Source organism: Loxodonta africana, chromosome 5 (assembly GCF_030014295.1).
Source record: "Loxodonta africana isolate mLoxAfr1 chromosome 5, mLoxAfr1.hap2, whole genome shotgun sequence".
NCBI classification, from domain to species: Eukaryota; Metazoa; Chordata; class Mammalia; order Proboscidea; family Elephantidae; genus Loxodonta; species Loxodonta africana.
The window spans coordinates 49867507-49893621 of NC_087346.1; the positions used below are offsets into that span (position 1 = coordinate 49867507).

The window sequence follows — 26115 nt, forward strand, 5'->3', positions numbered from 1 at the left end:
TCATGAATGCAGGGCCCACCACTTGTCCAAGGGGCCATAATTGGAGATATATTTGACTCCCTAACCATCTGTGATGAGGCACTTTTCAGCCGTCATGTCTTCAAATTCATTAGCATTAAACTTGGTAAAGCCCCAGTTCTTGGAGATGTAGGTTTTCCAGCATCCAGGGAACTTAAATTTGGCCTCAATGATATGCTCCTTGTTTTGAAGCTTTGTGAAGATGGACATTATGACTTGGGCATTGTGGACCCCTGGCTACTATACGCTGGAATTTTCCAAAGCCACCTCGCATACCTGTCTGGAGCCTCTCAGCCCCAGCGCAGGACATCTTATTAATGCAGATGACATGGAAGGGATGGAGCACACTAGATGTGAAAGCCATCTTTGCCACAACTTTTCATCATGTACTTGATGGCACAAATATGGGCAGCCTCCAGGGCTTCTGGGAAGATCTGCTTATATTCATCAGACACCATGTGGCCACAGAGCAGGAACTCATCCACTTTTGCCTTCTTCTGACCCAGGTCAAAGATGCGGATCTCGGCATCAGGAACACCTCAGCAGAAGCAGGATTTTTGGTAGGGCTTGTTCTTACAATACAGGGTAACACCAGGTGGGGTGGCAGCCCATGGCAATGCCAGGATCTTTGTGGATGCAACAAAGCAGAAAAAGTTGGAATAGAACACGAGAACAGGACTTGAACCAGGGGAAGGGGACAGCAAGGGCACAGTACTAGCCTGGCTATTTCTCTTGTTTTTATTGATGTTTTCTGAATATATTCAGAATTCAAAATATTTAAAAATAATAACGTAAGAAGAAAATATTTTCCTTAATTACTTGACTTAATTTCTTGTTGTTAGGTGCCATTGAGTTTGTTCTGACTCAGAGCAACCATATATAACAGAATGAAACACCACCTAGGCCTGTGCAATTCTCACAATCATTGCTCTGTTCGAGTCCATTGTGCAGCCAATGTATCAATCCACCTTACTGAGGTCTTCCTCTGTTTTGCTGACCCTCTACCAAGCATGATGTCCTCCTCCAGGAACTGGTCCCTTCTGATAATATGTCCAAAGAATATGAGACGAAGTCTTGCCATCCTTGATTCTAAAGGAGTATTCTGGCTGTACTTCTAAGACAGATTTGTTGTTCTTCTGGCTGTACACGGTGTATTCAATATTCTTTGACATAGTAATTCAAATGCATGAATTCTTCAGTCTTCCATATTCACGGTCTAGCTTTCTCACGCATGTGAGGAGATTGAAAATACCATGGCTTGAATCAGGTGCACTTTAGTCCCCAAGGTGGCATTTTTGCTTTTTAACACTTTAAAGGGATCTTTTGCACCAGAGTTGCCCAATGTAATACGTCATTTGATTTTTCGACTGCTTGCTTCCGTGGGCATTGATTGTGGGTCCACATAAAATGAAATCCTTGACAACTTCAACATTTTCTCCATTTATCATGATGTTGCCTATTGGTCCAGTTGTGAGGATTTTTGTTTTCTTTATGTTGGGATGCAATCCGTACTGAAGGCTGTAGTCTTTGATCTTTATCAAGTACTTCAACACCACTTGCTTTCAGCAGGCAAAGTTGTGTCATCTGCGTATCACAACTTGCTAGTCTTCTTCCAATCCTGATGTTAAGTTCTTCATATAGTCCCACTTCTTGGGTTATTTGCTCAGCACATAGACTGAATAAGTTTGGTGAAAGAATACAACCCTGATGCACACCTTTCCTGATTTTAAGGCATTCAGCATCCCCTTGTTCTGTCTGAATGATTGCCACTTGGTCTTTGTTCCACATGAGCAAAATTAAGTGTGCTAGAATTCCCATTAATTGCAATGTTACCCATAATTTGTATTATTCATGCAGTTGGAAGCCTTTGCATTGTCAACAAAACACAGATAAACATCCTTCTGGTATAGTTATACTTAAATTGGAGTCTTTATCCAAAGTGTGTAAGGGCTGCATTTACAGAGAAGAAAGTAGAGAAATGTTTAATGTGAAAAGTCAACTAAAAGAGAAACCATAAACCACCTTTATGCATGTTGAAAAGCTTTCCTAGATTTGAAAGTAATCTTCTTATGCTTGGATGATACCTACATTTCTTTCTTTCTTCCTTCCTTCCTCTTTCCCTCTCTCCCTCTCTCTCCCTCCTTCCTTCCTTCCTTCCTTCCTTCCTTCCTTCCTTCCTTCCTTCCTTCCTTCCTTCCTTCCTTCCTTCCTTCCTTCCTTCCTTCCTTCCTTCCTTCCTTCTTTCCTTCCTTCCTTCCTTCCTTCCTTCCTTCCCTCCTTCCCTCCCTCCCTCCCTCTCTCCCTCCCTCCCTTCTTCCTTTTTTCTTTCTCCTTCTTTCCTTTAAAACAGAAGGAAAGATATATGAAGTCAGCTACACAAATTCAAAACGGTTGCCACATTAATTGAGCATTTTCCGAGTAATTGAGATGCTTTATTATATAACCATGTAATGAGAGACCCTGTGTCCTGGAATAATCTTTACGCATAAGAGGTCAGAACTAAGGTTGCTATGGGAGTATTCATACTGGAATTTCTGACTTAATTGTGATTTAAACCAAAACCAAACCATATCCACTGCTGTCAAGTCAATTCTGACTCATAGTGACCCTCTTGGGTTTCCAAGGCTGTAAATCTTTATGGAGGCAGACTGCCACATCTTTCTCCTGCAGGCTGGTAGGTTTGAACCACTGACCTTTCGGTGAGCAGCCAACCACTATAACCACTGCACCACCAGGTCTCCTTAATTGGGATTAAGCTCAGATAATTAACATTCTGCAAATACAGCATTTGGGTTGAATTCATTTGGAAGCAGCAGTGAATTAAAACTAGCTTCTGAATTGATCTGTTCTGGACAAAAACAATGAAACTGTTGTTTTTCTATGGTCCTAGCTCTGTCTGTGGCCCACATGAAGTGCCCTTGTCCTCTCATACACAGTTGCTCACTTGAATCATGTCTTAAACATCTTATTTTCAATAGAAATAAGTGTAGAGAAAAGGAAAGAAAAAACAGTCAAGACTTTCCAAAAGGCTGTTTTCACAATTCCAGCAGGTTTTGTGAGTTGGGTGAAATAACTTTCTCTACCCAGAATTTGCAGTCACAAACCAAGGATAAGAAGTCTACTGCTGTTTCTGTTTTACAGCCAGTTCCGAAGGAAAAATCAAGTGTCACAAATTTTTACACATGCATCAAAAAGTATTAAATAGGAAAGCTGCTGAATGAAGGTGCTTGTATCTTTATGCCATTTTACAACTTCTCTACCAAATAACTATGGCCTTTAGAACCTTCAGTAATATTAATAATATTATTATATTTAATATTATAATATTATTACATAAAATATAACAATATTTTGCTTCTAGTTACTACCACCAGTTTGATTTCCTCAGCCTGATAGTTTGGGTATAGAAATGAGAAGGAAGGAAAACTACCTCATAGCTTTGCAAACTACCCATTTGGCCCCTTCCTCCCAGACTGCCAGTCCTGAAAACTGCCTCCCTTTACATCTCCTGCATTCACAGTTCAACACCAACCTCAGTGACCAACACTATTCGATTGACAAACCAGCTGGTAAATCTTTCAATTTCCATGGAGAAATATAATAGACACGTGTACATTATTGGATGGTGTATTCTCTCTGGTTGGAAAGCCTGTGAAACCAAAATAAGATCAAAAGAATGGGAGTTGAGTGTCACAACACATTAAAAGTAATTAGATGATTAATGAAAAATTAAAAAATGATTAATTAAAAGATGATGAGAATAAATTATTATAAAATACTCCTATTGTTTAATAGAGACAAATATTTAATTGTAAAAGAAAGAGAGAGTATGGAATCAGTTACCAGTAACCTGCTAATGGAGTTTTGATGAGATCTGCATGGGGATTTAAAACATTAAGGAACCATCTAGACTCGTTAAAAGATCTTACCCAGGAGATTCTTTTCTCCCTGAAGAGGAGCTGACTCTTCTATGAGACTTAGCGTCACAAGAGGAGGGAGGGAGTATCAACCTTGGCTTCTCTACTCACAATCTCTAATTGTTAAGAATGTCTTACAGTAAGACCATCTCTTCATGAGGTGAAAGAAGACCCCTCTTGGCAGCAGTATGTCAAAAGGCACCCTTTATGGCTGTTCCTTGATTAAAATATTATTTTACTGGGTTATTTCACTGAGGAATGCTTTACTTTTGTAAGCTTTTCAGTTTACATTTGCTTACAAAGCAATTGTCTTCCATAGTCTTTTGGATTTTAATTCCAAATGCAAATCCAATGATATTTCATTTTCCAAAGGGCCAAAAAAGTTTAAAAACATAACCTCATTTGCATTTCTTTGCCTCCTATAACCTTACAGACATGTGACTTTTCTGGCTCCCTCCCAGAGCAGAAGATAGAGAACGAAGGGTCAAACCACAACCCAAGCTCACACTGTGTCCAAAAGGCTGTGGATTTCCAAGACCAATTAATCAGAAGTAATTTTTGTCATTTCAGTTTGGGAATGGGGAGCTTTTTATCATTAAATCAGTTTATTTCAAGGTTATACGTGGGCATTTTCTTGTCCGTAAGTAATTTTAAGTAATATTTTAAAGTAACTTCTACAATCCAAAACTCAGAAAATGTGTAAGACAATTGCTTCTTAAGCAAGTAGAAAATGAATGAGAATTCTTAGCAAAGCTTACAAAACTGGAAGAATTACCTGTAACAGCATTTCTTTATCATCATTACATTTCCAAAGGCCTATTTGTTCGTAATTTCTTTCTTCCAGTTTATATCTTGGGACAAATATCCAGAGTTAAATTATTTCTATGAGCAAGCAAAGCAAACTCCCAATATCCCATGCTAATTATTAGTGTTCCCAAGAGGCAACTCTTCTGGGATGACATGATGCCACATAACTGGTGAAGAAAGTAAAAAACCGCATCTCCTCACCTGCAAAGAGCAAAACGTTTAGCTGTCCACAGACCACTGGCAAATGCAGCAGTGCTTTCCCAGGCCTTTTGACCCTAAAAATAGTTATGTTTTTGGTCCTTATTTTATTATTCTATTTGTATGGAACACAAGTAATTAGCGTAAAATTACAAATTCCTTTTTACACTTTTCTTCCAGACCTTTACATGTTGAGATATATATTTTTTAAATCCCTTTTTCTTTCCTATTTTTATTATAATGAATAGAAAATTCCAAACTTTTCTAATTAGTAAACAATAACCCAAGCCCTGGTGGCACAACTGTTAAGTTCTTGGCTGCTAACTGAAAGATTGGCGGTTCAAAACTACCTAGAGGCTCCATGGTAGGAACACCTGGCAATCTGCTCCCATAAAGATTAAAAACAAACAAACAACAACAACAACAAAAAGTCACTGTCGGGTTGATTCTGACTCATATCGACCCTATAGGACAACCCATAAGGTTTTCAAGGAGCGGCTGATGGATTTGGATTGCCAACATTTAGGTTAGCAGCTGAGCTCTTAACCACTGTTCCACCGGTGCTCCCCCATAAAGAGTACAGCCTAGAAAACCCTATGAAGCAGTTTGACTCTGTCACATGTGGTTGCTATGAGTTGAAATCAGCTTGACAGCACCTAACAATACCACCAACCAACCAAGTACAGGACCAATGTTACAAGATCAATAATGTCACCTTCATACATAAAGGAAAGCAGATTGTTCTTATTATAGTATTATTAGTTAAACATTTAGCATTTAAAATTTCACTGCATAAAAGAAGATAATTTTTATGATAGAAAAAATCATATTGGCATAATGCCACTTTCAAGCTATTGGTAGTCATGAGCAGTCTATTACAGTGCCTCTTTACTCATGTTAAAGACCTTTCAAGTATTTTTGAATGGGTGACACAGATTTTTTCCCTACAGCCCTTTACTGCTATCTGGAGAAGATGACGCCTCATCAGGAAAATAGAGTGGGTGGTTGCAGTGGCTGAATGGTTCCTGTTTCTCAGCCTGTAAGCAAGAATGGAGTTGAATCTAACCATTAGTTTCCAAGGTTAGAGATAAGAGTTAGAGATAGATTAGATACATGGGAAACAGCCACTCCTCCCATATCCTGTTCATGGAATATAGGAAATGACTAAAATAGGGACCAAAGGAAATTTGCTGTTTAACATATCAAGGATCAGGTTCCATAGTACAAAAAAAAAAAAAAAAAATCCCATCTCTTGTGTAAGAAAGAACTCTATTTTCAACGATAGATCAAGTGATTCTAGAATTTCTCAAAAACATTTTTTTCAATACATATTTGTCACTGAGTAAACAGAATTGTATTTATTCAAAGGAAATCTGTTATTTTGTTTTCTCAGAGTAAATAGAATGCTGCTGACTCATTCCACTGGGTGCTCAATAATTTGCTGCCTGCAGTCAATAAAAATACACTTCTCCTAACACTGACTCCAAAACTTTGTCAAAGTTCAGTGTGAGTTTAGACCGTAAACTGAGAACGCATGAATACAATTTGTGTACCTTTTCTCATAACCAGCATATTGCACTAGTGATTAATACATCATAAAGGAAGAAAAATGCCAAGCCATTTATTTATTTCTTTTTATAGAAATTAAGAAACGTGGATGGAAAAGCCCTTCCAAAAGGGTGGCATTAAGTAAGGAGAGTCAGTTTTTATGTTTGATTCCTCAGTCTTATCATTCCATAGTCCTGACATAAACACGGTGAGGAAATGTCGCACAATGTGTTGTAAGCAAAAGCAATCACATCAGAGTAAGGAATCTTTGGAAATGAAAACAATGTTTATGATAACCACCTACTGGCCTGTCATGTCTCACTCACAGTTTACACAGGCGAGGTGAGAGAGTCTGGTGATTGAATTCATTTTCCTAGGTGTCTAATCTCCTCAGGGGTGGACAGAGAAGTAAGGGATTTGTAGGTGCATGTATCTTTTTTACTTATTTACAAGAACATTGATAAAGGAAGGTAAACCACTGAAGGTACTGAGGAATAAATTTACCTTGGTTCCAAATCTAATGCAGTAATATGATGCTACTAGATAGAGTTCTGGACTCTTTGGCTCACCCCTTCGCCACTACCTGGGTGAAGAGGGCTGGCTAAGATCACAGCAAATCCTGGAATTGCTGCTAGACTCCCTCTCAAATTAAGGTGCTGGAGCATTTAACAATCTTTTTTGTTTGTTTTGTTTTACGTATGTATAAGTTCAAAACTACACCACCAGAGTTCAAACTTCTCCACCATTTGCTTCTCTGCAGTGTCCCTTCCTCTGTCTCACCCTGTTTCTTACAACCTTTTCTGATGAGACAGAGGTGTCCTGATCTGGCCTGTTGGTCAGGAGTGGTCCAGAGTATATAATTTAGTTTAAGAGCTGTTTCTAGCTACTAAGGAAACTTAATAGAAACTAAGAGAACTCATTGAGGATCTGCAAATTAAAAAATCTGTTCACATCATGAATCATAGGCAAAAAAATAGAACTTGAAATATCACATGGAAGATGCTCCACCTCACTCAAAATAAGATACATTTTTTCACCATCAGGAATGAAGATGATTAAATATGGGATATCACTCAGTATTGGAGTGGATGAGGAAATGTAAATTGTCACACTCTCTTTGGATAACAGTTTGTCCATCTATCAAAGCTTTGGGGAGCATTGGTGGCACAGTGGTTAAGAGCTTGGCTGCTAGCCATAAGCAATTTGAATGCTCCAGCTGTTCTTTGGAAATCCTACGGGGCAGTCCTACTCTCTTCTATAAGGTTGCTATGAGTCGGAATCGACTCCATAGCAATGAGTTTGTTTTTGTATTGTTTTGTTTTATCAAAGCTTTAAGTGCACGTATTCCTGGACCCAACAGTTTCATTCCTAGGACTTTTCCCTAGATCTGCTAATTCAAGCAGGCAAAGATGTGAATGCAAGGATATTTAATACAGCATTTTTTATATTAGTGAAAAATTGGCAAAAATTTTGTTGCCCGTTAACAAGGGACAAGTTAAATAAATTATGGCATATCCATTCAATGGATTTTATGAGAGATGTTAATAAGATAGATATATTGTTTGGATTATGGAAAAATGTCAAAGCCTAATAAATGAAAAGCAAATATATACACACGAAGCAAGAGCTATATAAACACAAGAAAATGTTAGCAGTCATTACCAGTGGGGAGTGACAAGGAAGGTCAGAAGTGCTTGAATTTTTTATCCTGAGCATATTTTTAGCTTTTCCATTAAAACAAACAAACAAACAAACACGTTTTTAAGTAAAGAAAATTAGAATGGAAGAAATAGTGGCTTTTTTTTTCTTATAGTCAAACCTTGTTTCCTGTAGTTTTTTTTTCTTTTTTTAAATTAGTTTTTGAATCAGATAATTGTCATAAAATTTCCTTACATTAATAAACTTATGACTGCAGTTTATGTGACATATTTTGTACTAAAATTTTTTGTACCTACACTAAATAATGAAAAAGCGCACCCAGCAAGAACTCCAGGCCAGGCTGGTGATGCTCCTAGAGATGCTGGCTTTGCTGAAGCCTTAGGCCACTGCCCACAACTAGCTCCCCAAAGAGAGGCCTGGCTTTTTATAAAAATCTCTCTCCAGACACAAACTCATCAAGTTCTGAAAACCTGCTTTCTTTAGTGCATAACTAAGGTTATGTTATACACTTACAAAATGCCATATAAACTTGATTTAATACTTCAAGGTGCATTAGTTATTTGGTTGCTGGGGGATAAAATCTTGGGTAAACACTTTCATTACATGTGAATCTCTCTTTTCCCTCCCTGTTTAGGAAAAGATAATTATTATTAATGAAAATTACATCAGACATTTACGTAAGAATCTTAGCCTCATTACACAGTCTTAAAACTTGCAAGATACTGCTGCCAGGTTGATTGTGACTCCTAGCAATCCCATGTGTTAAAAAGTAGAACTGCTCCATAGGGTTTTCTTGGCTGTAATTTTCAGGTAAGCAGGTCTCCAGGCCTTTCTTCCATTGTACCACTGGGTGGGTTCAAACTGCCAATCTTTAGGTCAGTAGTGCCACCCCAGGACTTCTAAAGATATTTTAAGGGATCACTTTGTCCACTAATGGTATCAGTTTCCTCTGGTGTGAAACCGTGGGGCACAGTGGTTAAGAGCTCAGCTGCTAACCAAAAGGTCAGCAGTTCAAATCCACCAGCCACTCCTTAGTAACCTTATGGGGGAGGCAGGGCCAAGACGGCGGACTAGGTGGACACTACCGCGGATCCCTCTTGCAACAAAGACTCGGAAAAACAAGTGAATCGATCACATATATAACAATCTACGAACTCTGAACAACAAACACAGACTTAGAGACGGAGAACGAACAAATACGGGCAGACAGTGATCGTTTTCAGAACTAAGAGCCAGCGTACCAGGCAGGTGACCTTCGGAGCCCGGGCTGGGGCAGAGCCCAGGGGGGCAGATGGCACAGACAAGGGGCCCAGTCCTACCCCCCCGAACCCATCCTGGGAGGAAGTCTAGCTGGTTGGCGCAGGCGGCGTAGCAGTGCAGCCGGTGGGAGAAACACCTGGGAGGCAGTGACTGATCTTGGAGCGGGGAGAGCAGCATCCCAGCTGGGTAGCCGTCCCGCCGGGAGTTTGGCGGGAAGGGGGCAAGGTGAGAGCGTGGGGATCACCTATATTTCCCTAAAGCGATCCCGGGGGGGTGCGCCCAGACGTTCGTGAGGGCCACGTCCACCCAGATTGTGCGAGCGGTGCGGCGCACCGGAGGGAGAAATCCCCGGGAGGAAGTGACAGATCTTGGAGCGGGGAGAGTAGCGTCCCAGCTGGGGAGCCGTCCTGCCGGGATTCTGGCAGACGGGGCAGAGCGTGAACGTGGGGATCAGCTCTATATTCTGTGGTGCTACACGCCTAGCTCTCTGATCCCTCCCCCACCCTCCCCAGGCAGCTCCATTAACATCCGAATACCCTGAGCCAGAAGGAGAATTCAGATAGGGATCTGACTGCATTTTTTTTAGCTGATTACCTGGAAAATCCAGTTTCCCAGTGATGGCTCGGAGACAGCAGTCCATATCAAACCACATAAAGAAACAGACCATGACAGCTTCTCCAACCCCCCAAACAAAAGAATCAAAATCTTTCCCAAATGAAGATACAATCCTGGAATTATCAGATACAGAATATAAAAAACTAATTTACAGAATGCTTAAAGATATCACAAATGAAATTAGGATAACTGCAGAAAAAGCCAAGGAACACACTGATAAAACTGTTGAAGAACTCAAAAAGGTTATTCAAGAACACAGTGGAAAAATTAATAAGTTGCAAGAATCCATAGAGAGACAGCATGTAGAAATCCAAAAGATTAACAATAAAATTACAGAATTAGACAATGCAATAGAAAGTCAGAGGAGCAGACTTGAACAATTAGAATGTAGACTGGGACTTCTGGAGGACCAGGGAATCAACTCCAACATAGCTGAAAAAAAATCAGATAAAAGAATTAAAAAAAATGAAGAAACCCTAAGAATTATGTGGGACTCTATCAAGAAGGATAACTTGCGAGTGATTGGAGTCCCAGAACAGGGAGGGGGGACAGAAAACACAGAGAAAATAGTTGAAGAACTCCTGACAGAAAACTTCCCTGACATCATGAAAGACGAAAGGATATCTATCCAAGATGCTCACTGAACCCCATTTAAGATTGATCCAAAAAGAAAAACACCAAGACATATTATCATCAAACTTGCCAAAACCAAAGACAAACAGAAAATTTTAAAAGCAACCAGGGAGAAAAGAAAGGTTTCCTTCAAGGGAGAATCGATAAGAATAAGTTCAGACTACTCAGCAGAAACCATGTAAGCAAGAAGGGAATGGGACGACGTATACAGAGCACTGAAGGAGAAAAACTGCCAACCGAGGATCATATATCCAGCAAAACTCTCTCTGAAATATGAAGGAGAAATTAAGATATTTACAGATAAACACAAGTTTAGAGAATTTGCAAAAACTAAACCAAGACTGCAAGAAATGCTTAAGGAGATTGTTTGGCCTGATGACCAATAATATCAGGTACCAGCCCAATACAAGGTCACAAAACAGAACGTGCTGATATCAACGCAATTCAAATAGGGAAAGCACAAAAACAAAGTAAGATTAATTCAAATAAATAAATAAATAAACAAAATAATACACATAACAGGAAATCATGGAAATCAATAGATAAACGATCACAATAATTAAAAGAGGGACTAAATATAGGAGGCATTGAACTGCCAGATGGAGAGTGATACAAGGCGATATAGGATGATACAAGTTAGGTTTTTACTTAGAAAAATAGGGGTAAATAATAAGGTAACCACAAAAAGGAATATCAATTCCATAACTCAAAAAAAAGTAACAACTCAACAAACATAAAGTTAAACATTATGAAAATGAGGATCTCACAATCTACTAAGAAAAACGTCTCAGCACAAAAAAGTATGTGGAAAAATGAAAAGGCCAACAACACACATGAAAAGGCATCAAAATGACAGCACTAAAAACTTATTTATCTATAATTACGCTGAATGGAAATGGACTAAATGCACCAATAAAGAGACAGAGAGTCACGGACTGGATAAAGAAACACGATCCATCTATATGCTGCCTATAAGAGACACACCTTAGACTTAGAGACACAAACAAACTAAAACTCAAAGGATGGAAAAAAATATATCAAGGAAATAATAAGCAAAAAAGAAGAGGAGTAGCAATATTAATTTCTGACAAAATAGACTTTAGACTTAAATCCGCCATAAAGGATAAAGAACACTATATAATGATAAAAGGGACAATTGATCAGGAAGATATAACCATATTAAATATTTACGCACCCAATGACAGGGCTGCAAGATACATAAATCAAATTTTAACAGAATTGAAAAGCGAGATAGACACCTCCACATTTATAGTAGGGGACTTCAACACACCACTTTCTGAGAAGGACAGGACATCCAGTAAGAAGCTCAATAAAGACACGGAAGACCTACTTACAACAATCAACCAACTTGACCTCATAGACTTACACAGAACTCTCCACCCAACTGCTGCAAAGTATACTTTTTTTTCTAGTGCACATGGAACATTCTCTAGAATAGACCACATATTAGGTCACAAAACAAATCTTGGTAGAATCCAAAACATCGAAATATTACAAAGCATCTTCTCAGACCACAAGACAATGAAGCTAGAAATCAATAACAGAAAAGCTAGGGAAAAGAAATCAAATACTTGGAAAATGAACAATACCCTCCTGAAAAAAGACTGGGTTATAGAAGACATCAAGGAGGGAATAAGGAAATTCTTAGAAAGCAACTAGAATGAAAATACTTCCTATCAAAACCTCTGGGACACAGCAAAAGCAGTGCTCAGAGGCCAATTGATATCGATAAATGCACACATACAAAAAGAAGAAAGAGCCAAAATCAGAGAACTGTCCCGACAACTTGAACAAATAGAAAGTGAGCAACAAAAGAACCCATCAGGCACCAGAAGAAAACAAATAATAAAAATTAGAGCTGAACTAAATGAATTAGAGAACAGAAAAACAATTGAAAAAATTAACAAAGCCAAAAGCTGGTTCTTTGAAAAAATTAACAAAATTGATAAACCATTGGCTAGACTGACTAAAGAAAAACAGGAAAGGAAACAAATAACCCGAATAAGAAACGAGAAGGACCACATCACAACAGAGCCAAATGAAATTAAAAGAATCATTTCAGATTACTATGTAAAATTGTACTCTAACAAATTTGAAAACCTAGAAGAAATGGATAAATTCTTAGAAAAATACTACCTACCTAAACTAACACATTCAGAAGTAGAACAACTAAATAGACCCATAACAAAAAAAGAGATTAAAACGGTAATCAAAAAACTCCCAACAAAAAAAAGTCCTGGCCCAGACGGCTTCACTGCAGAGTTCTACCAAACTTTCAGAGAAGACTTAACACCACTACTACTGAAGGTATTTCAAAGCATAGAAAAAGACGGAATACTACCCAACTCATTCTATGAAGCTACCATCTCCCTGATACCAAAACCACGGAAAGACTTTACAAAAAAGGAAAATTTTAGACCTATATCCCTCATGAGCATAGGATGCAAAAATCCTCAACAAAATTCTAGCCAATAGAATCCAACAACACATCAAAAAAAAAATTCACCCTGATCAAGTGGGATTTATACCAGGTATGCAAGGCTGGTTTAATATCAGAAAAACCATTAATGTAATCCATCACATAAATAAAACAAAAGATAAAACCCACATGATCTTATCAATAGATGCAGAAAAGGCATTTGACAAAGTTCAACACCCATTTATGATAAAAACTCTTACCAAAATAGGAATTGAAGGAAAATTCCTGAACATAATAAAGGGCATCTATGCAAAGCCAACAGCCAATATTACTCTAAATGGAGAGAACCTGAAAGCATTTCCCCTGAGAAAGGGAACCAGACAAGGATGCCCTTTATCACCACTCTTATTCAACATCGTACTTGAAGTCCTAGCCAGGGCAATTAGGCTAGACAAAGAAATAAAGGGTATCCAGATTGGCAAGGAGGAAGTAAAGCTATCACTATTTGCAGATGACATGATCGTATACATGGAAAACCCTAAGGAATCCTCCAGAAAACTACTGAAACTAATAGAAGAGTTTGGCAGAGTCTCAGGTTATAAAATAAACATACAAAAATCACTTGGATTCCTCTACATCAACAAAAAGAACATCAAAGAGGAAATCACCAAATCAATACCATTCACAGTAGCCCCCAAGAAGATAAAATACTTAGGAATAAATCTTACCAAGGATGTAAAAGGCCTATACAAAGAAAACTATAAAACTCTGCTACAAGAAATTCAAAAGGACATACTTAAGTGGAAGAACATACCCTGCTCATGGATAGGAAGACTTAACATAGTAAAATGTCTATTCTACCAAAAGCCATCTATACATATAACACACTTCCAATCCAAATACCAATGTCATATTTTAAGGGGATAGAGAAACAAATCACCAATTTCATATGGAAGGGAAAGAAGCCCCGGATAAGCAAAGCATTACTGAAAAAGAAGAAGAAAGTGGGAGGCCTCACTCTACCTGATTTCAAAACCTATTATACAGCCACAGTAGTCAAAACAGCCTGGTACTGGTACAACAACAGGCACATAGACCAATGGAACAGAATTGAGAATCCAGATATAAATCCATCCATGTATGAGCAGGTGATATTTGACAAAGGACCAGTGTCAGTCAATTGGGGAAATGATAGTCTTTTTAACAAATGGTGCTGGCATAACTGGATATCCATTTGCAAAAAAATGAAACAGGACCCATACCTCACACCATGCACAAAAACTAACTCCAAGTGGATCAAAGACCTAAACATAAAGACTAAAACAAGAAAGATCATGGAAGAAAAAATAGGGACAACCCTAGGAGCCCTAATACAGGGCATAAACAGAATACAAAACATTACCAAAAATGATGAAGAGAAACCAGATAACTGGGAGCTCCTAAAAATCAAACACCTATGCTCATCTAAAGACTTCACCAAAAGAGTAAAAAGACCACCTACAGACTGGGAAAGAATATTCAGCTATGACATCTCAGACCAGCGCCTGATCTCTAAAATCTACATGATTCTGTCAAAACTCAACCACAAAAAGACAAGCAACCCAATCAAGAAGTGGGCAAAGGATATGAACACATATTTCACTAAAGAAGATGTTCAGGCAGCCAACAGATACATGAGAAAATGCTCTCGATCATTAGCCATTAGAGAAATGCATATTAAAACTACGATGAGATTCCATCTCACACCAACTAGACTGGCATTAATCCAAAAAACACAAAATAATAAATGTTGGAGAGGCTGCGGAGAGATTGGAACTCTCATACACTGCTGGTGAAATTGTAAAATGGTACAACCACTTTGGAAATCCATCTGGCGTTATCTTAAACAGTTAGAAATAGAACTACCATACAACCCAGAAATCCCACTCCTCGGAATATACCCTAGAGATACAAGAGCCTTCACACAAACAGACATATGCACACCCATGTTTATTGCAGCTCTGTTTACAATAACAAAAAGCTGGAAGCAACCAAGATGTCCATCAACGGATGAATGGGTAAATAAATTGTGGTATATTCACACAATGGAATACTACGCATCGATAAAGAACAGTGACGAATCTCTGAAACATTTCATAACATGGAGGAATCTGGAAGACATTATGCTGAGCGAAATAAGTCAGAGGCAAAAGGACAAATATTGTATAAGACCACTATTATAAGATCTTGAGAAATAGAAAAAACGGAGAAGAACACATACTTTTGTGGTTACAAACGGGGGAGGGAGGGAGAGGGTTTTTTATTGATCAATCAGTAGATAAGAACTGCTTTGGGTGAAGGGAAAGACAACACACAATACAAGGAAGGTCAGCCTAATTGGACTGGACTAAAAGCAAAGAGGTTTCCGGGATAAAATGAAAGCTTCAAAGATCAGCGGAGCAGGGGCTGGGGTCTGGGGAACATGGTTTGAGGAGACTTCTAAGTCAACGGGCAAAATAATTCTATTATGAAAACATTCTGCATCCCACTTTGAATTGTGGTGCCTGGGGTCCTAAATGCCAACAAGCGGCCATCTAAGATACATCAATTGGTCTCAACCCACCTGGAGTAAAGGCAAAGGAAGAACACCAAGGCCACACGACAACTAAGAACCCAAGAGACAGAAAGGGCCACATGAACCAGAGACCTACATTATCCTGAGACCAGAAGAACTAGTTGGTGCCCGGCCACAATCGATGTCTGCCCTGCTAGGGAGCACAACAGACAACTCCTGAGGGAGCAGGAGGCCAATGGGATACAGACCCCAAATTCTCATAAAAAGACCATACCTAATGATATGAATGCGACTAGAGGAATCCCAGAGACAATGCTCCCCAGAACTTCTGATGGCACAGGACAGGAACCATCCCCGAAGACAAATCATCAGGTATGAAAAGGACTGGTCAGCAGGGGAGGGGGGAGAGAGATGCTGATGAAGAGTGAGCCAATTAAATTAGGTGGACACTGGAGAGTTTTTTGGCAACTCTTGACTGGAGGGGGGATGGGAAGATAGAGAGAGAGGGAAGATAGCAAAATTGGCACGAAACGAGAGACTGAAAGGGCTGACTCAATAGGGGGAGAGCAAGTGGGAGAAGGGAGTATGATGTATGTAAACCTACATGTGACAGACTGATTGGAATGGTAAATGTTCACTTGAAGCTTAATAAAAATTAAAAAAAAAAAAGTAACCTTATGGGACAGTTCTACTCTGTCCTATAGGGTCACTGTGAGTCAGAATCAACTCAATGGCAATGGGTGTGGTTTTCATTTTTTGATGTGAAAGGACTTTGCACCTCTGCCATTACTCAGCTATTTAAGTCAGAAAGTGAGGATCTTAGTCTTGTAACCCCATTCAGATAAGAAAGACAAAGAGGTCCCATAGTTTGTATAATTACAGTTGATGTCTACCTGAAAGAGAGAAAGACAGGGAGAAAGAGAAAGAGAATAAAACAGAAGAGAGAAAAAGGGAGAAGTAGAAAGACAAATGGAAGAGGTAAAAAAGAAAAGGGAAAAAGAAATGGGAATTCAGAGAAAAAAGAGAAAATGCACGAAATAAAGGGAAGGAGAGAGGGAAATTAATACAGAAAAAAAAAAAAAGAAAGAAAATAAAAAGGAAATTAGACTGGAAATTTATACTTGAAATATTTTAAGGATGATTTTGCCTAGGCCATTAGCTGAGGAACAGAAACTCAGAAAGTCTTCCTGAGAGTATAAGGAGACAGGATGGCTTTAACAATGGAGGGAGGTCCTAACTTTTCCTTTACCACCTTTTATTTTATATAGTTTGTTATTTATCTTAATAGTGAAATATTGCAGAATAAAATTAAAAGATAGTTCATCTTTGCATAAATAATACAAGTGGCCAAAGCTCTGAGTGTGATGGTAGATATACATGCAACTCTACTCATTCCAATTTGCAATAAATATTTTGATTCTTACTGCATGTAAGGCATTGTGCTGGGTTCTGGGCAGGACCAGGTTAGCAGAAGAAGTAATGCCCCTGGGTTCATTGTGTTTTAGTACTAGAATTCCTTAGCAGCTTGGCAGAAATAGGGTTTCTTCCTAATAATAATTGGAGAAATCTTTCAGGTAATCTTGCCTCTGTCAACTATTTTTGGTCCTTGTGGAAAGTCCTTGTCCATGTCAGTTTGTTGACCTGACATCACATTGCCTTTCTCCTATATAATCTTCCCTAGATAGATCTGGATAGAAGATAGATCTATTCTACTTTAAATTTACTTTGTGTATGATTTTAAAGTATGAAACATTTTACCTAAGTGTAATACACACATTTTCGTTTTACTTTATTTTAGACACATCTAAACCCAGAATGTGCAGTGCGCATTTGGCAATAACAACGCACTACCACCTTCCCAGATGGACAGAGCCATATGCTACAAGGGCCCCCTGTGGAGCCCATCTTTTTCTGCTCTAGAAATGAAACCAATCAGTCTCTAATATCTTCTGTGTTGATTCTAAATCTGGGTTGTTTTGAGGCCCTAGGGACAATTCCACTCTCCTTAGGGTTGTATAAGTGTAATTTCATGTCCTGGGCACTAAGAAAAACTAGCAGTTTAAAAACACACCCATCTGGGTTTGTGTTACTTTACAGTCTTTCTCCAGAAAATTTTGGGGAGTGGTGAAAACTTAAGGAAAACGATAAGAAGAATTTCTCCAATGCCAAAAATGTTGTAACATCAAAGTTTACCAACTGACCTGGTTGAAATTCTTTACTCCTACTCCTGCTTCTTATTTCTCCAACTTCGTAGCATGCTCCATCACATGATTATGGCAAGAACTTTTATTTCAAAATGACTTTACTTTTACATCATTTACAAATTTTTATCAATACTATTTTTACAGGCTACTATTGGTCAACTTTTGATGAATAGACTCAATTCTTTTTTATAAGGAATGGCTCAAAGAGGAATAAGTGGCTTATTCTTCCTGATGCAGCGAAGTCATCATCTTCCCTGTAGTCAAGAGTGCAGTTAAGAATGGCAATGAAATTTCCCCACTGTATAGTGGTTCTCTTATTCCCAGGTTGACTCAGGCTTTAAATGTGGGTCTTTTTGTGTAAGATGAACTATATTGGGGGGGTGGGAAGAAGGGACTCTTTTGGAAGAGTTTCCAGAGGATCGCAATTTAGAGTATTCAGCAGAGAAATTGCTCTGTGTGTGTGATTTTGAAATGTGGGATTGGATCTGAGCTTTTAATGTGAAAAACATGTGTCCAAAATTCTAAGTAGGTGAGTCTTAAATATAACTTAACATTTATTTTGGCAATTTCTTTTATGTTTTATAGGGGAATAGATCTTTTTATTTAAGCAATTTTATTCACCTCAACAAACATTTTTTTGAGCGTTTAGCAGGAACAAGACAGAGTATTTTGTTCAATAGAGGATTAAAACTAATGACTCTTTAGAGCCAAGGGACTTACTGGGAGAAATAGGTGTTACACAGAAAATTCTGTAACTCTACCAAAAGAAGCTGGGTCAAATGCTAAAATGAGGGCAAATAAAGTATTATGGTAGGGTAGAAGTGGGAGAAATTAATTTTGACTAAGAGAATGAAGGATGTCTTGAAAAAGGGTACAATTTCAACAACCATAACGCAAAACCTTTCAGGTGGTGATCACCAAAGAAAGAAGTGTGAAAAATTTTAATTGGGGAAGTAATATTGGGATCAATATTAAAGAAAATATTAAAATACCTTTTACTATTATTCAAACTAATTATTTGAAATTACTATTTTTTCTAAGGTACAAAATATGTGTTCAGTAGTATTTGTATTTAATTCATAATTCTAAAAGCATTTACTGGGGCTGCGTGAGACTGCTCAATTTTTTTACTAATGGAAATGTCTGTTCAAATACATTACTCTTGGGTTTCATAACTGGAAAGCATGTGTTAGATCAGGAAGTGATAGTTGGCCACTGCCCACAGATATTACCTTTTTAAGGCAAACCTTTATTTTCACCTTTTCCTGGGGCTTCTCTCACTTTAATTCTGCCTCTACTGCCCTACTTGCTGAGACTTAATAAAGACTCAATAAATACAAATTGTAAACATACACCTACCACACCACCACCACCACAGTAACAACTACAACAAACCTAAAAACAAATCAGCTTTTAAATGACAGATTTCTGGTACAATCACAGCTCAGATGCCTGTAAGAATTTCAAACAATGTATTATCCACTTCTTATAAACTAATCACAATCCACTGCAAAACACTTACATGGTATCTCAAGCACTTTGCTTCAAGTTTCTTTAATATCTCCGCATAGTATGTTTACCTTAATTCCTAGCATACAAGCTAATTTGCCTTTTCACCTTTACAATCAATGTCAAAAAAGCTCTACCATTGTTACTTGGTAAGTATTTGTCAAAGACTTTTATTTATTTATTTATGTTTGCTTTTTTTTTTTTTTCATTGTGATTTAGGTGAAAATTTAATAGTAAATTTGTTTCTCATTGAACAGTTAATAAACAAATTGTTTTGTAACCTTGGTTGCCAACCCTGCAATGTCTCAACACTCTTCCCTTCTCCATCCTGAGTTCTCTGTTACCATTTGTCCAGTTTTCCTGTCCCTTCACTGTCTTCTCATCTCTGCTTTTGGGCTGGTGTGCCCATTAGTCTTGTATACACAATTGAACCATAAAGCACGTTCTTTAAATGTGTTATTGTTGGCCCTATATATAGACCTGTCTAATCTTTTTTTTTTTTTTTTTAATCTTTGGTTGAAAGGTGAAACTCAGGAGGGACTTTGGTACTGAGTTAAAAGGGTGTCTGGGGCCACACTCTCAGGGTTTCTACAGTCTCTGTCAGACCAGTAAGCCTAGTCTTTGTGTGTGTGAATTTGAATTCTGTTCTACATTTTTCTCCAGCTCTGTCTGGGACCCTCTACTGTGATCCCTGGCAGAGCAGTTGGTGTTGGTAACTGGGCACCGTCTAGTTGTTCTGGGCTCAGTCTAATGGAGGTTGTGGTAGTTGTGGTCCATTAATCCTTTGGACTAATCTTTCCCTAGTGTCTTTGGTTTTCTTCATTCTCCTTTGCTCCAACAAGGATGGGACCAGTAGATGTACCTTAGATGGCTGCTCACGGGCTTTTAATACCCCAAATGCTACTCACCACAGTTGGATGTAAAATATTTTCCTTATAGACTATGTTATGCCAATTGAGCTAAATGCCCCCCGAGATCATGGTCCTCAGCCCTCAACCCAGTAGCTCAGTCCCTCAGAGTGTTTGGAGGTGTCTATGAAACTTCTATGACTTTACCCTGGTCAAGTTGCTTTGACTTCTCCAGTATTGTGTACTGTCTTTCCCTTCACCGAAGTTAACACTTATCTACTATCTAGTTAGTGTTTTTCTCTCCCCACCCCTCCCCTCCCTTGTATTCATCAAGGATTGTTTCCTTCTGTGTGGAAACATTTTCATGTGTTTTTTTAATAGTGGTCTCTTACAGTATTTGTCCTTTTGTGATTGACTTATTTCACTCAGCATAATGTCCTCCAGATTCATTCATGTTGTGAGATGTTTCACAGATTCATCGTTGTTCTTCATCGTTGTGTAGTACCCCATTTTGTGTATGTACCATAGTTTGTTTATCTATCCATCCATTGATGGGCACTTAGGTTATTTCCATCCTTTTGCTGTTGTGAATAATGCTGCAATGAACATGAGTGTACATATGTCTATTCACATGATTGTTCTTATTTCTCTATGAGTTTGGTTTCTTATTTGAGAGTTACATTTAAAGGATTACACTACCCACATATAATCACAGTGAATCATAGTGGTTGAGATTTCATTGTATAGAGCAAGAAGGAACATTGTCCCCAATATATAGCCACCGTATAGTAATACTTCAATAATTAGGATTACGGTCATAAAAGAATTATATGCTTAAGTAAGAGAAGATATATTTATGTTGCTGGGATAGGAGATTGGATAAGGTATTCTAGGTCAAAAGAAAAACAATTACAAAGACACGAAAAGTAAAAGGACAGGCTGCTTGGAAATCTGAGTAGTCTGGTCTGTCTATAATACGTAGTGTTCAGAGATAGTAGGGGAAAAGAAGGCTAATAAGGTATGTTTGGGAATATATTAAAGAGATTCCTATTTGCCATAACAAGGGATTATGGTGGTATTTTGCAGACCGATGGTTCTTAAACTTTGTGCCAAGGCATCTGGGGCAACACAGAAAATTCACATGGGTATAGAAGGATCATCTGAATCTTCTAGGTTGACCTCATAATATTCAACATCTGTTGGATACTGGATGAACTCTTTGCTCTAGATTGTTTGTGGTTTCAACAAGAGAATGAACTACATTATTTTTTATGACATCATATCTTTAAAATTTGGGTGTTTGGTGGTTAAGTGGAAGAATTGCTGTGACTAAATACAGGAACTGTGCAGAAATAAACATGGTACAGAAAAAAATGGCAATGTTCAATATGACTCCAAAATTTGAGAAATTGTGCAGTGCCCAACAGGCACACATATCCCATTACTAAGTAATTGTAGTTATTTAAGAATGATATAAGAATGATCATTCTTTTAATTTATGCATATTATTATTTTTTTTCAATCATTTGTAAGTTGTTAACCAAATCAAAACCAAACCAGTTGTGGTCAAGTGAATTCTGACTCATAGCGGCCCTACAGGACAGGGAAGAACTGCCCCATAGGGTTTCCAAGGAGCAGCTGGTGGATTTGAATTGCCAGCCTTTTAGTTTGCAGCCAAGCTCTTACCCACTGTGCCATCAGGGCTCCTCTAAGTCATTAAGGCATAGTAATTAGGTTGTTTGGAGCCAAGTACTAAGTAAACAGAACTGGGTGCCTATGAGTTGCAATTGACTCCATGGCTGTGGGTATGGTTTTGTTTTTTTGGGTGGTGTACAAACTGTTAATGCCTTTAGCTGGTAACTGAAAGGTTGGAATTTAGAGTCCACCCAGAAGTGGTTCAAAGGAAAGGACTGACAATCTGCTACTGAAAATCAAACATTGAAAACCCCATGGAGCACTGTTCTACTCTGACACTCTTGGGGCCATTATAACTTGGAGTCAACTCAATCGCAACTGTTTTTATTTGTTGTTGTTGTTTGGTTAGGTATTTCTTTTGGTCTGGGGTGGAAATTTCTTGTGAAGAAATCACTGAGAGACCAAGGGTTCTATGAACAGAGAAAGTTTGGGAGCCTCTGTCCTCACAATTCCCAGTATCCAATGCATCAGCAAATTCTATTGGGTCAACTCCCAAAATTTATCCCAAATCCATTAATTTCTGTTCATTCTACTTCAGATAACTAATACATATCCCTACAGCTTGTGCCATTCTCCAGCAATAGCTTCTTAACTTGATTATTTACTTGCTCCATTCTGTCATCCCCCAATTTTTGTTTGTTTTGTTAGAGTGTCTCAGTTTATTCTCTATACCTTCGAATTTCTGTTTCATATATTCCATTTCTTTACCTCTGAGCGCTATGCTAAGAGATTTTCTAATTTCTATTTTCAAATGCACTAATTAGCCTTTTATCCAAAAGATGTTCATTTTTTTAATTTTGGTAAGCCTATAACTCATATCTATAATTTTTGATTGACATTTTGTATCTGCCTGTTCATTCATATTAATTTGTTGCCTCATGGAAGCTATTTGTCCTTTATCTTTTTAGTCATTTAATACTATTTCCTTAAAATACTATTTAGATTGATCTATTATTTCTATTTCCTTGGGCATGCATTTCTCTTGGACGAGATCTTTTTCCTGTATTATCATGCAACATGTGATTTTAAATCCTGCTTGTGGGTTGATTTTTCTACCACATGCATCTTCCCTATAGGATTGTTTTGAGATAGTCTCTGCTTCAGTCCTACATAGATTTGGATTAGATATTACGTTGGTCACTTGGATGAAAGCACTTACCCTGCATAGAGTGTAGAGCAAGCGCAGTCCCAAGTCCTAGTTTTAAACAAACATCTCAGCTTCTGCCCCAGGCTAGATTCTGGATTCAATCTAGGCATGTGGATAGAGCTATTTCAGCCTCAGTTCATTGAAAGTCTGTGTGGCCCTAGTTGGAGTTCCTGTGAAAATCTTGATTCTGGGCCTTTGCCACACAAAATATGTGTTTAACATCTGTCCCAGCACAGGAATTGATATTCTGGTAACAAACAGTCCTTATTTGGTCCCACTTTCTCATGCTTACATAGCTTCAATTACTGTTGAGTGTTTCATATCTGGTTCATAGATAATTATCTTTTATTTGGTTTTGAGTGTGACTATTAAAATTGAAATATGCATGGTCAATTTCATTCAGAGTATACCAGGAGAGGGGGTAGAGAGGCATGGGTTCTGTGTGCACAATCTTGCATCTTAACTCAGAAGTCTTTGAAATCATTCTTTACCCAGCAGTTAGTCATCTTTTTAAAAAGTGAAATCAGATAATGCTATTTTCATGTCAAAAAACATTCCAATGGATCCTTGCACCCTAACTTTATTTCATGACTTATAATGCTTAATTTTTTGCACACCAAACGTTTTGGGGTCGCTAAACTTCCACTCCATTATGTTTATTAAAAATGCCAGACTGTTTCCATCAGACTTTTTACTTCTTCTTCTGAAAATGCTTGTTCAGCAGGAAGCTTTCTCTGATTAGCCTACACAGATAGTCCCTGACTTTTGGAGTTCCATTCCGGTGATTCTTTAGTAAGGTAGTTCTGACTTAAGTCGAATACCTCTTTTTTTTTTTTTAGTTTTCATTATTATTGCCTTTTATTATCAGTATCTTTATAAATCCTATCCTTACTTGTCTTTAGGAGTTGGAAACATTACATATAAACTAACAGATGTATTTTAACACATACATACATTAAAAAAAAAAATGCATGTCTTAAAAATTTGCTCCCAACATAATTACGAGTTGGATGACATTGGCATTTTGTCAGTTGTGGTAATAACTTCACTTGTGGAGGGTTCTGGATCACCTGGATTACCCCTATGAATGAGGTTGGCGTTTCTAGTCAGAAAATTAGTGAGGGTTGTCTGTACGGCCCTTTTCTTTTTTCCTTCATAAATCGCCTGGTAACATCTCACTGCTTCCCAAATCTGCCTACAGACTTTAGCAAAGCGATCAGCATTCAGGTCCATGTTTTCAAGGAGCTGAAGCCCCTGATTTCGTTTAGAAAACTGAATCTATATGGCACTGTTTTGAACAGTAAATCATAAAATTGAACACCTGAGGATGATAACATCTGCAAATTATATACTGCAGCAATATGTGTAGTACATATTGGGAACAATAAGATATACAAAAAAAAAAAAAAAACCGACAAAAACCGTACAGTTTTAAGTGTGGTTTGTTGTAATTACACTGTAAGTTAGGGACTACCTGTGCAGTAAAACCTATGAAAGCCAGAACCTGTGTAAGGCAAAAACCTGTCAGAGAAGGAAAACTAAAATATTTTCCACTAAAATGAGTGATAGGAAAATGGTAAGATTGTACCCTGTTAAAGACAGGAAACTTGCAAGACCCAGAAAAACAAGGCAGTCTCATCAGGTTCTGGCTCTCACAGGTTTCACTGTATAATGTAACACTCCTTTGTAATTTTCTATTAAATCATATTATACTTTTCCTCACAGTGCTTAAAAAAAAAGTACTTATCAATATCTAAAATCCACCTATTTATTTACTTTCAGCTCTGTGAAAACAGGGGCCATGTACTCCACTCTATCCTCAGGGACTAGACCACTGGAATATAATATGAAATGGATAACTGAGTGAATGAATGACTGGGAAGCTATTAAATAAATATTTAGAGAGTGAAGATTAGAATATATGAATGCAGCAGTGCCTAAATTATTTATTTAGAATTCAACATACACAAACTGACCTGAGGCAAACTAAGATGGTGATGGAGAAAATAGAAATTAGAAGTAAAAATATTTTTTGAGGAAAAGTCATCAAAACGTGGAAGCTAATTTGATATAGTAGAAGAATCATAAATTGAATAAATAAACAATTTGAATTTGAGTTCCCAGTCCTGGGTCACAGGCAAGATAATTATTTCATTAATGGAGACTGGGAGAATCATAAAAGGCATGCTAAGTTGTGAAAATGCATTTAGTGTAGAGCACATGGAGTGTGATGGCTGAGTGGGACACCCAGGTGGAGGTATCCAGTGAGAACTGAAAATAAATATGGGCTTGAGAGTTGGGGACACAAGCTTAGAGACAGAGATCTGGGAACCATGCACAGAGGTGATAATTGAAGCCATGGGAGCTCATGAGATCCTGTGGAGCATTTCATCTTCACTTCTTCTAGACAAACACAGAAATTACCCCTGTGCAAAGCCTTTCCTTAGGAATTTATAGATGTTTCATATACTTGAATGAAAAGGCCTTGCCTTAAAATATAAATTTCTCATTAGACATTGGCATCAGACAGTGATTTTTTTTTTTTTTTGCCTAGGTATTTCATGAGTATATTGCCTTTGATAAATATTGGCCAAACCAAAAGCTCTGGATTAAGGAGGTATGGAATGTAAGTTCCTACATCTATAGGCAACACCACAATCAAGAATCAGAGAATAAGGAAATATTCATTTTAATGCTAGATGCTGGGGGTAATGTTTATCTTAACAATTTCCTATCTTTGTGTGGGAAACCAATAGAGCATGACTGGGATTAATTTTCAATAGAACAGAGGCACATCAGTCCAAGTTTCTTCTTGCCTACATTATGATTCTCCTCAAAATATGTCTGGAAGCAACTGCAGGAAAGCAAATTGTTAGGATATCACCATACATCTGATTAACCTAGTGCCTTCAAGTGAGAAGTTTTTTACTTTTTTATATGATCTACCATTATAGATTTTTACAGTAAATCTTTTTGGAAGAAATGAGAAGAAAAAACTAATAGGACAAAAGCTTTTGAAATGGAAGAAGAAAAGTATCAAAGCTCTGTTGTTTGGTTTATCAA

At 37.8% G+C, this 26115-nt stretch overlaps 1 pseudogene; it reads right to left on the bottom strand.

Annotated features, from left to right (window-relative positions):
* LOC100661344 (large ribosomal subunit protein uL16-like) lies at positions 1-24285 on the bottom strand (annotated as a pseudogene).
* Between the last annotated feature and the right edge of the window lie 1830 nt (positions 24286-26115).